Source organism: Neodiprion fabricii, chromosome 1 (assembly GCF_021155785.1).
Source record: "Neodiprion fabricii isolate iyNeoFabr1 chromosome 1, iyNeoFabr1.1, whole genome shotgun sequence".
Taxonomy (NCBI): Eukaryota; Metazoa; Arthropoda; class Insecta; order Hymenoptera; family Diprionidae; genus Neodiprion; species Neodiprion fabricii.
Window position 1 is genome coordinate 34,909,376 of NC_060239.1, and position 15,629 is coordinate 34,925,004.

Here is a 15,629-nt window from a genome sequence, read left to right on the forward strand (position 1 = left end):
AAAAAAATGTTATAAACTTGACAGATCCATTGACAATAGCTGTCAAACGTTCTTGAAAACGAGATTCGGGCAGCAGTCTCTTTGACCAAAATAATATGAAAAACAAAACTCATCACTTGAATTCGTAAATCAGTGTTAAATATCTAAATTTTGTCGCATGTATGTACGAACAAAGTTCAAGTGTGGAATTGTGAATTCAACCTAAAGTTGTATATCGTGTAACAAAAACTTGGATTTTAGATTCGGTGCTTACATGATCGAATGTACCGAAACTCGACATTTCTCGGTAAAGTAATTTTTCTCAAAATTGGCACTTCTAAATCAGGTAGATAAATAATTGCTCAACAATTTCAGAATGACTCAGAAGACAAGAAATTGCTCGTGACGAACAATAATTTCTCCTGGTCGCCGAACGGTGTGCGAAATTCATCGGTTGCGTGAACAAAAAGCGGATTTTTATTTCCCCTAGTGTTATAAGAGGGCCAGTTATTCGGTCATCACGCTGCCTTAGTGTCTTGATTCACGGCTGGCTGGCCGGTTAGGCTTTCCGCTTCGAATTCTACCTCGTCAACACTCGGAATAAATATCAAATTTCCTCCAGAGGTATGAGGATAGGTGCTGGCTCACGGTGGGAAAGAGAATCCGTAGAGTCTTGAGTACCTACCTTGGACTCTCGGTTAGAAAAATTGCCTTATAGACGTCGTACGACAACGCGTTTAGATACTCGAAGAACCGCGCAAATTAAGTTACGCACTTGATATTACAGCCTCATCAATTCTGCAAGAATTTTGCGATGTCACAATTTTCATTTTTCCCATCGCTGGGGGGGGGGATTATCACATTGATAATCTGAATCCTGAATTTCGACCAAATTCAAACAGCAGCTTCTTCGACCACCATCTTGAATTTATGCAGGAATTTGTTTATTTTGTCAAACAACTCGTCGGTTTTCAAATTTTTCCCGAGGACTATCGTAACTAAAACTGTAGAAAATGTAATCCCGCTACTGTATATCTTTGTTCGTAACAACTACTTATTTATTTTTTCCACAACCGATATCTTCTAACTTGCAATTAAACCGTGCGAATTAAAGACAGCGACCGAAGCAATTGTAGCATCTGGTCGTAATTCTGAATTCATAAAACCGATGACCCCTCCTAGCGATTATAAGAGCGAAAACAAAAAAAAACAAAACTGTTTCATCTTGAAACTTCAACTTCGGGTGTTCTTTTTTTCGCACATCGACCGGGCCACGATTCGAACACCTCCTCGGATCTGCTCGCTATCGTTCTACGACGTCATCGGAGCCGCGACACCTCGTGACGATTAAAATGCAAATATAACCGTGAAATTTATCGAGCTATTCCTCGGAGCTTCCATCGAGAGGAGATAAAAGCGCGGCTCGGCTGCCGGCTCGAATCGCTCCGATCCACCGGAAACAAACGCGGCCATCCGCCAATCGGAGCGCTCGGTTCCAACGGAAATCCGAGTGGGGGTAAAAACTGAGGACAAAGGCATCTATCCGGGGGCGCCTCGTCGAGTCGGTCGCCATACTGGCATTCGCTGCACGCCAACAGTACGCGAGCAGCGTTCGAAGAGCGAGCGTTGATTCAGCGCGGTTTTGCGACAACATATCGGGAATTCGTTTCGTCGTTCCATCATCCTTTTCTTTTTTCCCCATTTCTCTCCTCCGACTCCGCCGGTCCCTCGTTATTTTTATTATTATTACTTTTTTTTTATACTATTGTTTTTTACATTCTCCTTTCTTTGGAGACTATTCGGGTTGTAAATTACAACGTTAAGTGATAGTGTGCAAAAAACGTTGTGCGTGATTCTGTATATTGTGTATGTATATATATATACACTCACGTATTAAGTTACAAGTGACAGAGGCAGAGGATTTTCGAAAAGGGAGTGTCAGAGGGTGAGCATGTAAAACGGTTTTAAACTTTTCTTATTTTACTCAGTCGTTCAACTTGTCGTATCTCAAACTTGTTTACGTTGCAATTCTTCAATCTCCCACGATTACAACGTAACGATATCGCCACGCTGTCAGCTGGTTTGTGTACGTGTACATACCCACGTACGTATCCGATCCTGATGTCAATTACCTCGTATTTCGAGACAAGAAATATGGAGGAGTATGTGAAAAATGTTGTCATATTTGTGTATTTAATACTTTCCTTAGGCGGGACTACCCAAAATTATAAGTCGCAAAAATGAGTTTGAATTGTGAATGTTAATTCAGACAATGGAATCGTCGACGCGACGCATCTCGAAGGGCGCAGCGAGCAGCAGGTTCAATTACCCAAGACACTTAAAAAGTCCTCATTGTCAGACGCGGTTCGGTTAGTTAAGTTCAATGAAAACGTTTGCATCTGTTTAATAAATAAAGGGCTGCTGCTGCTGCTGCTGTTGTTGTTGTTGCTCGTTTAATGAATGCGTTGCAACTCTGTAAGACTTACTGACTGTGACCCACTTTCGAAAGTAGTCGAGGTGATACTTGTGTACGATGTTTGTTTAATATGCACCGTAGGTGCAACAATAACTGTGGGAGGAAACTGTTGATTGCATATTCCACGCGTAATATTAATATTATTTACCAATATCGTTATTATACGAGGTTTTCACAATTGTCGAAGTAATTGTGGCGTGACGAAATTTTTTACCATAAGCATCCGAGAAAATATTTCGAAAACTTCGAAGTCTTGAATCAATGTCTGACGAAGAATATCGATTTTTAAAGAGTTGAAACAAAGTTAACAACAAAATTACGTTATATCTTACATTATATGGTGGAGTATTTTTGTGGAAACAATATAATATATAGCCGGTAGAAGAGATTCGTGAAAAATTCGACACCTACTCCGAAAAGTCGGAGACCAATTGTTCACGTAACGTCTGCCACACATGCTCATCATCATGTAAGTTGAGATGCAGTTTAGAAGCTGGTGTAATAGCGGTTATATTTTAACTTCTCGAACAGTGCGAGTTCTCTGCAGCTTCAACGTATCTTCTCCGCCTTGTCTTTCTCTCTCTCACGCCAATTGAAAGGGAACTTTTCAATTAAATTCACTTACGGTTAATGTCCAACTAAAGGGCACGACCCCCATTAGTAAACAGCGTTCCTACATGCGAACGAATCGTCCCTCACTATTCTGGGTGAGTCTCGAAAAACGGTGGCGAAATCGCTCTTTAATTATGGAAATGTCGATGAATTATTACATATCACAGGTATATTGTTCAACAGAGTTCAAGTCTCTCTTTTCTCTCTTTTTCTATCATTTTGTCGAAATAATGTAAATCATTTTACGCAACGGATATGCGTAATCTAAGCGGAAATAAGATTATCCTAACGAGGCTGAAGTTAGCAGCGTTAACTCATCGAAATGTTGAAATAAAAATTCGTACTCCGAACCTTGAGGGTTACCGAAGAAGTTAAATTTATGAAATCTGAGTTTGTTGATAATTTATTAACGGTTTACTAAATTCCAAGTAATCCCAAAGTTACAAAGTAACGAGTCTTTTTAAAGATGCATTATTAAAAATACAAAAATTTTTCAAGCCCAAATTATGTATAAATTTCGTTGCACTTTTTTCACTTTCCATTTTTATGTATATTATTTTATTTGCTATTCTACGCTCATCGATTCTCCAAAATCGCTGGTCCTTTGTCAAGAGCTAGGAAGCTTGGAGGGTGAAATCCGGGTCTGACCGCCGGGTTCCAAAGAAAGACGCTCGCTGGATCCTCGTATTATAGGTAAACAAAAATTTCCCATAGAACGTGAACTCCTACGCCAGATTTCCTACGGTTTCCGGAGCAATCTGCCGATCCCTCTACGGTGCATTCGCTGCATTGAAAATCATGCCGAACGTTTGTCGTTACCCTCTGCCCACGTAGATATTGCCTGCTGTTCCATAAACGCCCGGAGAAACATCTGCTCCGTTTTAAAAAAATACCCCTCGATGCATCGCGGAACACAGTTTGTACACCTCTCTTATACACCTCATGAGATACTTGTTGCGTGTCCGATATCGCCGACGAATGCAGTAGCGCGTGTTTTGCTAACGCTGACTACGGTGAAATGAAAAATTAAATTACTGTTTTACCGTACTGCATAAAGATTGTCTGTAATTTCTGTTTATTTATTCATTTTTTTCGTCAAAGTTTAGACAGTCCATGACCGATTTTCAGCTAGATTCTGCGTGACGTTCGATTTCGTTGGTTATTGACTAATTTAACGTGATCTGGGTAAAAAAGAAAGCACACTTGGACGTGCATTCTTATCTGGTTAATATTGATCTATTGACATTATCGATCATGTTGTTTGATTTGGTAAATACTCGGTACAGAACATTCGTTTATTGATTAATCCAGTAGTTCCAACTAAAGACGTGATCGGTGTGAGCAAATAACCGATCGTACTTACATCGATCAAGACATATCGATCGGCGAATCGATCGTAAAAACGAATTGAGTAATTGTGTCGAGAGAACGAAAAGAGAGAAACAACGAGAGAGGGAGAGACGGTGAATTTGCAATTGTATTTGAAAATGCACGAATGACTTATTGAAACGTCGTGCAAAAAATTGTCTCGCTTTTCCTCTGCTTTTATTTATTCATTTGTTTATTTTCCGTTCGTTTCTTCGATACCGGAATCGTTTAATAACACACCAAGGAAATTTTCCTTTTGTTTTCGATTTCCTCCCCCGCGCATATCGCCTTTGACAACGAGTGGGATTGAAGCGTGCGTTATCCGCGCACCTCGAATAGACGGGCGTATCACGAATCAACAGCGAAAGTGGTTTCAAGCCGAACCATATGCTTCTATTATACTAACGGTATTATCCCACCCTGTCTATTATTGTAATACGTCAGTCTGCAGTTGAAAGGACGCAAATGCGTAAATTCAACGCCTTTGTCGTGCGAGGACGTGGGATTGTGTGTGCAACGCCATCCGCTCGTTACACGGGGTGCTGTCGCGGCTTTAACCGATAATAAATTAAACACCCTCCCACCAGCCCCGTAAACTACTAGCCGCGCCAGCTGATGTGGGAAAATGCCACTTTGCACAAAATAATTCTATGAGGACAGCTGAACATTCGTTGAACAACTCTATTCCACCGCTTATGGTTTCCGTTATCATATTATCTTGTATTGTGTTAAACTTGTTGGAAAAAAATTTCGGATTAATTGTTGCTACAATTGACGCTTTTTCACCGAAATTAAAACAAGGGAATTTTTTTTTTTTCTTTGTCACCTATAATACATTATAATGGAAAACGGAAAAAGGAAGATCGTAATAAATCGTCCGACACGATTGTTCGGAAAATTAGGTGAGGTTATACGTGTAGGTAATCGAGGCTTTGAAAAGCAGCTAATTTATCGGGATGCGGGTATAACGAGATTATATGTATTATACGCGTGCGGAAGTTGGATCCCCCCCCAAACGATTGTCCGCCAGCTTAGACAGGCCGTTACTGTTCTATACGGTAAACCGTTCATAGTTTGGGGTAAGTTTTAACTGCGCTTTAAGAGTCTTTGAAATTTATTACCCCTATGCGACGCTTCCCTGATGCCTGTTACGTGACTAATCAATTCCGAATCCTCCGCCCTCCAAAAACCCACCAATTTACAGTCACGAAGTGAGAAACGGGATTGAAATTTATTCGGACAAATACTGCGAAATGTGTTTCATTTTCCTGCTTCGCTAATGTTCGAAACACCGTGTAGATAATTGAATGGTCGGGCCGAAGATCAAACGAATCCTTTTATCGGGAACGGATCGAAATACCGTGTAAATATCGGAACTGAAATTAACCTGTCGCGTCTCGTATTACGAATGCAGGATTTTTTGCGGCCTGAATCAATCCTCTGCATTTTATGTAACCAAGAGGTAGGTGAGAGGTTGGGAGAGAGAGAGAAAGAGAGAAAGCGAAAGAGAGAGTGACGGAGAATCGAAGGGGGAATCGGGCAGTCGGTTTGATACACCGAAATTCAAAATATTGACGATGGTGTACCTGCAGCATCGTGTAATTCGAATCGTACTGATCGTAAATTAATTTAACAATTGGTTACTGATTGTTCGAATTGCAAATTCTTCGTTAAGGCTTACAATTGTCACGAGCGAACTCGAGAAACAATCGACCCTTTTATTCCCTAAGTAGTAATTGACATTTGAACGACATTTACCGCTTTTATTGTCATTATAATTCTCTGCCGTTTTACCATTTCCTTAAATTATAGCTTCGCTACTTGGTGCGGTATCTTTCGCAGCAGTTTATTATTACGTGAGCATTTTCGCTAGACGAGGAAAACTCGATAATTGGAAGAGAATTTTCGGAAATGGGAGTGTAATTGTTGTATAACCTGTAATTAGGTATGTCCGAATGTAAAAAGGAAAGGAAAAAAAAACCCTTGTACGATAATATCTCAAACATCACACGGCTGTGTAATTTTGTTTCAATTACGTACAATATGCGTAAATTAAGACGGAGGAGAATACAGTTTGAATAAACAACAATAATATACACTGCGTGTAGATTCAAAGGGAGATTTTTTATTCATATGCAAAATGATTGCACAGGTCTGAGAATAGAAACAAAATTTGTCAACTTTTACGCCTTTCGTACAACTTTTCTGTGATATCTCATCACAATGATATAATATCGGTGATACTGAAAATTTTTTCCCTCGTAATTGCTACGAAGCTGCAGAAACGCATGTTCAAAAAATGACATTATATCTTGAACTGACAGCGTCAAAGCACAAAGGATCCTGCTATTGTTGGACGCTATCAATTGAAAATTGAAAGTATAGCGCATAATTAACACGTAATAACAATTCATAAATTGGTCCTTATCGAGTCTAGGCTCATTAATCGTGAACTGATTGGCAGGAGCGAATACATGTATACACATACGATTATTGTATTTATATTTTATTTAAATTTTTCTTTTTTTTTTTTTTCTCTTCTCATGCCCGATATTTCTCCATTGTTTGAGTAAAAACATAGAAACGGAGACGTTAGATAAATGTATAAGTTGCCTATTTATAACAGCGAAGAGGCCAATGCCTGCATAGCGGCAGTGTTTTTTCACCTAAGACGTTGAAAACTGTAGAAATCCTCCTGCTCTTGGAGCATGCACTTGCCAAAGGTCACGGAGGGTCGCGATGTACAGACAACCTCTATCGCTACTTCCGTTTCCTGCTGCCGCTGCTGCTGCTGCCCTTAAACCCGAAATAAAATACGCCTTTTTAAAAATAAACAACCGCCCTCCATCCCCCCCGTATCTTTCCCCTGATTCAGCCCGTCCTTAGTACCAACGTGTATTAACGTCCAGGGTTTGTTCGTCTAAATTTGTAAGATAATATACAACAATGAAAGAACAGCAGCCTTGCCGCCTGTATTAAATACAGTGAACAACGATGGTTACTCGGGGCTACTTTGCCTTGCATCTTTGACATGCGCTTTTTACTATCGAGATGAAATATGATAATCGTGCAGTTATCTTGATTATTTTCGACGTGTATTGAAATTGGCAAATTTCTACGTAAGAGTAGAATTATTCTCAAGGTACATTGCGACTGATTTTTTGTTGTATAATTTCCGGACTTTTCCCTGCTTTGCCGCTTATCCAAAATTGTCATTTTTAGACACTTTTTGTGTCCGATGAAATTGAAATAATTAATGAAGCAAGAAAAACAATATATATATATATTTTTCAACCTTTACGAAATGTATTTTTAGTCTTATTTTAAAGCCTTCGCACTTCTTATCACTTATAAATCTGTCGAATTTTTCATTAAAAAGCTCATGTTTCATACACACAGGTGCGTTGTAATGTGTTTCGATGAAATTGTAATATCTGATTGAACGTTACAAGAGTTTGAGTATCAAATTTCAAGTCTCTCGCAAATTCGACGAAGATTCTGCGAGGAGGTTTTCCAAGTTCTTGGATAATCCTCACGACTGTATAAGAGAGGATTTCAAAATCGCGCGTAAGATAAGAATTATGCTTCATCTCCTGCGTTGAAGTAAAAATGATAATACGAAAAGAGGGTGTTTAACCACAGGAAAAATAATGTAATCAAGGAAAATCTCGGATGATTTTTAATATTCAAACGACGTCGTAAGTCTTTCGTGCCTTTGGGAACTCGCGGGGCGAGGTCGAGCGATTTGAGCGAATGATTTACGGGGAGAGACGAACGAATGCCCAGCAGTGATACTTATATAAGTCTGGTCGACGTGACCGTTTTTCCAAATTGTTATACACTTTCGGTGGGGAGAAAGGGAAGAAAAATAAATGGGAGAGAAAACAACGACGTACGGTCTTTAACAGTCCGAGAGAGGGGGAAAGAAGGAAAAAAAAGAAACACAAAAAACAGGCGGCATTCGACTGAGCATAAACCAACCCTCGAAATCCACGTTCTCACACTGCAGGTTCCAAGTTTATAGAGAAAAAAAAGAACAATGTCCAATTCAAATTTCGAACTGCAAATTCAGATTCGTGATTAACGATTTTAAAGCCCTCGGATACCATATTACATGAAATTATTACAAATTTTTTTTATTTTGAATCACTGTAACGGATCCACCGTTACAAATTTTGAAAGTCTGACCTTGGATTCGATATCGGCGACCCAAAAAACCTCCGCCTACCAATTTCTACCAAAATCGGAATATTTTTAGACTTTCTTCCACCATATTGGATCGCCATTTTGGATGTCGCAATCCGACTTCAGATTCGTCATCAGCCACCTAACGCATCGACGAGTACTAATTTTCATAAAAATCCAAATGTTTTTGGTTTTTTTTTTTCCAGTTTATCGAGCATGCCAAATTTAAATTTCGCAAATCTGACCTTAAAATCGTGATTAGCGACCCAGAAAATCTCACGGTATCAATTTTAATTCAAATCCATTCAGCCATTCTCAAGATATAATTTTTATTTCATATTTTGGAAGTTTGTTATTAAAATAATTCAAATAGTACCGAACCGTTTAAAGTCAAAATCTAGTAAGTTCTAAATTTGGAAAAGTCGCGTGGATCGAGTCGAAAATAATTGAAATCCAGATGTCAATTTGAAATTGATTAGAGATGATTCTCCAAACTTCAATACGTGGAAATCTAGCGAAAACTCAAATTATGACTATCGGGCTGATCACAATAACTACCTTTTTCCTCTGAGAACGTAAAAACGGAAAGTTGAAAAAAAACCTACGTAAAAGGAAACGAAGAATCATCTTTTCATGACGAAAAACAAAATTGCGCACCAAATTCTCGTCGTTTTCCATCAAGCATCCCACATCGCGAATTCGGCAGGGGCGTCACGTAAATGCTTACTGGGGGAGATACAGTAATGAGGGAAAATGAAGGGCGGCGATAGCGCGTCGTACAAGAATTCTCGAAACTCCCTCACGTGCAGAAATCGTGCAGCAGTATATATGCCTAATTTATTATACGCTCTGCCGTTATATTATACCTCGTATATATATATATATATATATATACGTCTCGACGTTTACAACGCGTGTATCTTCCTTCGGTTTATGCAGTAGACGGTCGTTAAGCGCCGTGATATTGAACCACATACAGACGGCAGATTCACTGCATTCAAACTACGTGATTTGATAAAAATTTACCGCCACCGCAGATGCGGATTTTACTCGTAAATGCGGTGTGTTGTCTTTCACCGCGAACCTCCGACCACTCGCTGACTATATTTAATACAGTCGCCACTTGATCCGTGAAACGTCTGTGAATCGAGTACAGTGTTTGAGGATTTATGAATGGAGCTGCTGCTGCTTCATCTTCTTCTTCTTCTTCTTCTGCTACTTCTTCTTCTTCTTCTTCTTCTTCTGCCTCCTCGTAATGCGCAGTGCGCGCTGTTATTGCTTATCCTCAATCTGTATCGGTTATAATACGCTGTGCATTCCGCCTCTTATTCGATTCGGTTTTCTCATTCATTGTACCTATCTAACTATTCTGTCGAGCTTTCATAGATACTTGAACGTCGAGTAACTTGAGACTCCCGTATTCTCTTATATTTGAATTGTCATCGATCTAGTAACTCATTGTCAGAGAAATCTAACGGTCAATTTCTTCTTTTTTTTTTTTTTGTTTTCTCTCGTTTATAACTTGAATTTGCCGAATGTTAATCGCAGCATAATTATTACATTTGATGTCTGATGATATATTCTTGACGATTCATTATTTTTTATAGTTATACGTATATCATATATGTATGTCGTAAATTTGTATAATACATAGCGAAAGTGCCCAGAAATGCTTGAATACGATTTTTTTTTTTTTTTTTTTTGGTTCGTAAAAATGCATGTAAAGTTGGAGCAAAGTTTACGTTCGAAGGAGGGAGATTTTTTACTGCACCTATAATATATTATATCGTTTTCTCTCTTTTTTTTCTTTCTGTTCCCTTTTTCTCCCTCCGAACCTCAATTAACGAACGCTGCAGGTTGTAAAACTGAAAGGGCAGCTTCTTGTTAGTCTTCGGACTTGTAATAAACGAGTAGCTCGTTAATTCAGCTAATTACAAGTTTCTTTACGAAGTGAAATGAAAAATAATAAAGAATAAACAACAGCCGGAACAAAAGAAAATCGAAAAAAAAAGACACGTAAAGTGGCGAAGAAACGAGGGGGGCTCGAGATACCAGTTTTATATCATTTAATAATAATTGTTTGGGTTAGGCTGGCGCCTTGGCGGGAACCTCACACGCCATGAATCATTGATACGAAGTCTCTAACACGTCGAAGCGCCGTCGTGGCGATAAACGGTAATCTATTTATAGATAGATCCAGGGTGTCTGTATACACACATTCGCATGCACGCCCAATGCTGAGTAAGCGCTAAAAAATCGCCACCGGCTATTGCGTAGCGTTAAAAATCAGCATTCATCGGTCGAGATATCGAAAGACGAAAGAAGAGCGAGTGAATCACTCAGCGATCGCTTGTATATATAATATGTATACGTATGTATAGGTATGTACACTTGGAGACAATGAATCTGAGACGGCTAACTTTTTACTCCGGACAGTTGTGTTGGCGACACAGAGAAGCCTACAGCGCCACAGTCGGATGAGCGCGAAAAAAACTCAATCTCAATGAACATAACGTAACCCCCGACCGTCGAATCTAACCTTAGAATTGACGTGTCAATCCAACAAGTCATTATCCCTGCGGTATTCTAACAATAAGGTTAGATTCTACGGTCATGGGTTACGTTACGTTTATTGAGATTGAGTTTGTTTCGCGTTCGGCCGACTGTGGCGCTGTAGGTTGCTCTGTGTTGCCAACGTAACCTGTCTAGGGTAAAAAATTAGCGGTCTCAGATTCATTGTCACCAAGTGTACGTAGCTCGCACGCAAAATATCTTTAACGCTGAAGAGATGAGCTGAAGAATCGTTGAAAAATACGTAAAGCAAGAGAGAAACTTTCGTCGTGTGTCTATGCGTGCGTATACCGGCTTTTTATAAAAAATATATTTATCCATCTGTGAAAAAATAAATGGAATAACGTGAACGCAAGCGAGAATGTAAACAATTCTAGGAAGAATATTTTAGGATATTCATTTTCTGCAAACGGAGAAGAGAAGAATTTATCTTGTTATCTCGCTGTAATTGGCAATGCTGATTGTCACAGAAATAACAAACTTTACGTACATATTACACCGTGTCAAGAGTTATAAAAATGTAGACAATTTTTTTTTTTAATTTTGTTGTCTTCTAAATTTTGCGCTATCGTATCTCCGAAAAAAAAGTTGGCAAAAAATTGTTTCGCCGAATTTTTTTTTTCAAATAATTGAATTATTTCCAATTTTTAAACGTCACTATTTTTTGAAGGTACGCAAATCTTTCTATAATCTTGAAATTCATGCATATTTATTTATGGTAATAACGATGACGAATTGTCCACTCTCATCGATGACGTTGAATGAATTATGAAGAATCCGTTCACCTTCGTTCGTGAATAACTAATTTTTGTTATCTACTAAAAAATAAAAATAAAATAATAATAAAACGGAATTATTAAACCCCGATTATTCCCATATATATTAGTATAAATCGTTAGAATTCCCGGTTTCGATTTCTCAAAAAACAAGTTACTGTAACATTTTATTGGAGGTACGCGATATTGTGTCCTACGCACGAAACCGATACTGCCTTATGCGCGTAGCTATGTTGAGGCGTTTTAAATTTATAAACATTGATTCGCCTTTGCGAAATCGAGTCGAAAGCGTTCACGATAATGTCATCCTCTGTATAAAGTATCCAAAAATCTTTTAAATCTGTATAACAAGGTGATAAATATATCCTATTACAAAATATTACAAGCTGCTGCAAGTATAATATTATAATCTACTTTGGCGATTCAGGCTGCATGTTTAACTTACGCATGAAGTAATGTGCAGGCGGTGTATAACGCAAGATACGTCAGATACGTCAGATACGTCAGATAACGATCATCGTTGGTTCACAAGGCGATCTCTCTCCTTTTACTCGGACCGTTTTTTATTCCCCCCGCGCCCTCGGGTCTTTTGATTTTCATTTTATGCGGGGATCGAAAAGCTCGCAATAGAGCAACTCGTCGATCCACGCTGGAATGGATCACCAGGAGGGAACCCAACCCTCGGTTCGACGACGTCTAGGCTTCGGAAACTCGATCTCTTTACCGCGACAAGAGCTAACGTATCGCATACTCCTCCTAAGCCACCGTGTCTTGCGGTTCTCATTTATCCTCGACACCCGCCGGCCACCCAACTATTAAGGTTTCAAAACTCGCGTGATTCCTTGTAAACATAACACCCTGGAACACCGATCCGACAAATTAATCCGTGTACAAATTCATCTGGGGGAAGAGAAATCTTCACCAAGAATTCGATTTCGCGAGGAATTCCGGTCGTCTGCGATTTAAATTGAACCTATCGGGACATTTTTGTACCGAGTATGTGGAATTTCTTGGGAACTTGAGTGTCTCGTATAGAGTTTCTAGAAAACAGTGCTGCACGATTAATCGAGTAATCGGTAACTTTGATTCATCGGTTAATCGAAGTTGACTCATAATAATTCCGCAAATCAGTCGGTATGTAAATCGCAACTATCAGTTGATCGATTAATTGGAAAAACGATCAAGCGAAGCTACCGATCGATCGATTAATCGCACAGTGCTAGTTAGAACTTCTGAAAATTCTACACAATGTGCCGCGACAATTTGTCAACTTGTAGTTTGAAAATCGTCATTTTCTTTCGACGAGGTCGATACTTTTCGCGAGAACGTGCTAAGCCTTCGGCCTGAGTCTCCTTTTCTTCTCTTTATCTTTCTCTCTCTCTCTCTCTCGTTTCGCATGTAAGTAGTGAGCAGGTATATTACTGGTGTTAAGTGTTAAGTGTTAAATAGGTCGACCGGGTTACGACTTGCCATCATTACGACGAGGACAAGGACGTTGTTTCCTTCTTCGAAAACTAACGAAACTTTAACGACTCACGCGTTATCCGTTTTATTCGGGAGGCAGGTGATATTGCGAATCCGGAGAGCACGGAAATGTGCTCTTAACGTAGGAAGGAAAAGAAGGGAAAAGAAAGACAAACGTAAAAAAGAGGAAATCGTGGGGGAAAAGCTGCCGTTTATCAAGAACGTGTTTTTTTCTCTCTCCTTCCTTCTTTCTCTCTCTCTCTTTCTTTCTCTCTTTCTCTGTATTCTACAAATTTGTCAATAAATCGCCTTAGTCAATATAATATTATGTCATTAATTCAGGTAAAATAAATTGAAATGAAATTTAACGTCACATACTGTAATTCCGTACGTAACTTGTTTCTGAAGTGTTGCTCTAAATTGACTTTACGATCATGAAAAGAAAATATCGGGATTCCCTTTACTTTCATTGAATCAAAGAAACAGACGCGTTCGCCTTTGAAAAACGATATTAAAAAATAAATAAAAAACCGTTCTTCTTAGTTTCTCGCCTGTTGTATAATTACATATCTAATACATATTAACTACATATTCATATATTTACGTACCTTTAATGAGAAAAGTGAAAAGCGATTCAAACAATCGGAATGAAATAAAAAGCTGATCCAGAAATTCGGACGAATTAATTTTGGCGTCAAATTGACGCCTGAATTGAACCGTGAACAACGACTCTGGTACCTATTCAAAATTTCAAGAGGTCAAAGTGGCGCCGTCTTATCGACCATACCTTTCCTATAAATATCTCCTTCGGGTTCGACAGCTGATATCGAGGCGATACGATACCACCCACACTTACACGTAGTCGGATGTATGAAACATGGTGCATATATCCATGTAATATAAATGTTGAATCGTCTAGGCACGTGTAAAAGTTGTGTAGGAACACACTTGAACCGCAATCTCGCGCCTAACGAACCAAGTCCTCGACGATCCTCCGTCAATTCAAGCGAGCCGCGCAACAGGGTCGAAAGATTTTTATCTCCGTTAGTTTATACACGAAAAAGCACCGTCGAGCATGATCCTGCACGTCTGGAATAAAAATGCCTCAAACAGCCTCTTGAAAAGCCAATTGTTAATTAACGTTATTACTGATCGCTCCTAACGATAATAAAAATAAATATCCGTAACACAAGGAGGTACTTTACACTCTCTCTCTCTTCCTCTCTCTCGAGTTGTCGAATGAAACGATCGCGACGGGATAATAAGCCGGGAGAGTTTTCTTTTTCGATTCAATTTTTTCTTTTTTCTTTTTCATCAATCTTTTTCTTCTCTCTCGGAACCGTTTATACAGTATCGGACTGACGGACGCGATCAAAGAGATGTTAATTTATCTCTCGGAGAATTTCATGGGAATAATTGACGGATGATTCGAGGGTCCAAGTTTATTAAATTTACCTTCTCGAAGAATGACGAGTGAAAATTAGTAGGGTAAAAAAGAAGTTAATAAATTGGACACGGGAAGGTCGTCAGATTTAATCGTTCAATTATTTCACTTACATGGCAATAAATTAAAATAAAGAAAAATAAAAATGTAAAACAAGCATGCGTTCATTTTGACCGCGTCGTTAATCGAATCACAATTATACAAAGCTTAGGATTTTTCTAGTCGCAAGTCTTTTAAAAATTTGGCCAAAAATTGTTGTACAGTAGACCTGTGTCACGAAAAATTGAACATCCTTGATATTTGAATGAAGGCACACGCGTACGCTGACTTACTCATCGAGATATTTTACTTTGTCTGTTTGCACCGGAAGCCATCGGCATCGAGAGAAATATTGCCTGCCAGGGTTATTTCGCCGTTTCGTCGATGATTGTCTCCTGCACGCGTGTTTCTGGGCCCAAATTAAGGGCCCCGAAATGCACTGGCGGGCGTCGATTGTTTCACCGTTAAAAAAGACTGATTAAAACGTTCTATCGTTGCGATGTAACGCGTTTAAATTCCGCGTAGCCCTGTCGAAGACGCAATGTTTAACATTTGATCAGCAGTTCGATCACCCCACGGTCACTGTACCCACAAAAAACATCTGCGCTGTTCCTCCTCCGCATCTCGTCGGAGGGGAGGACGAGGAGGAAAAAAGGGGTAGATAAAAAAAAAAAGAGACACACGTATTTCGAGGCACAAGGAATAAATAAATGCA

The 15,629-nt window shown here is 39.2% G+C and overlaps 1 protein-coding gene across 4 annotated transcripts in view; it reads left to right on the forward strand.

The window, feature by feature from the left end:
* The window catches only part of LOC124184250, an 86,670-nt gene that overhangs the window by 37,756 nt on the left and 33,285 nt on the right, over positions 1 to 15,629 (forward strand). For 2 of the 4 annotated variants that reach the window (XM_046573795.1, XM_046573789.1), the window contains exon 1: positions 1,573 to 1,924. The exons of 1 other annotated variant lie outside the window; for it this stretch is intronic. The gene's annotated coding sequence lies outside the window, so the exon portion shown is untranslated. Of the gene's footprint in view, positions 1 to 1,569; positions 1,925 to 15,629 lie in introns of those variants that run through there. One more of the 4 variants, XM_046573773.1, reaches the window with a different exon arrangement.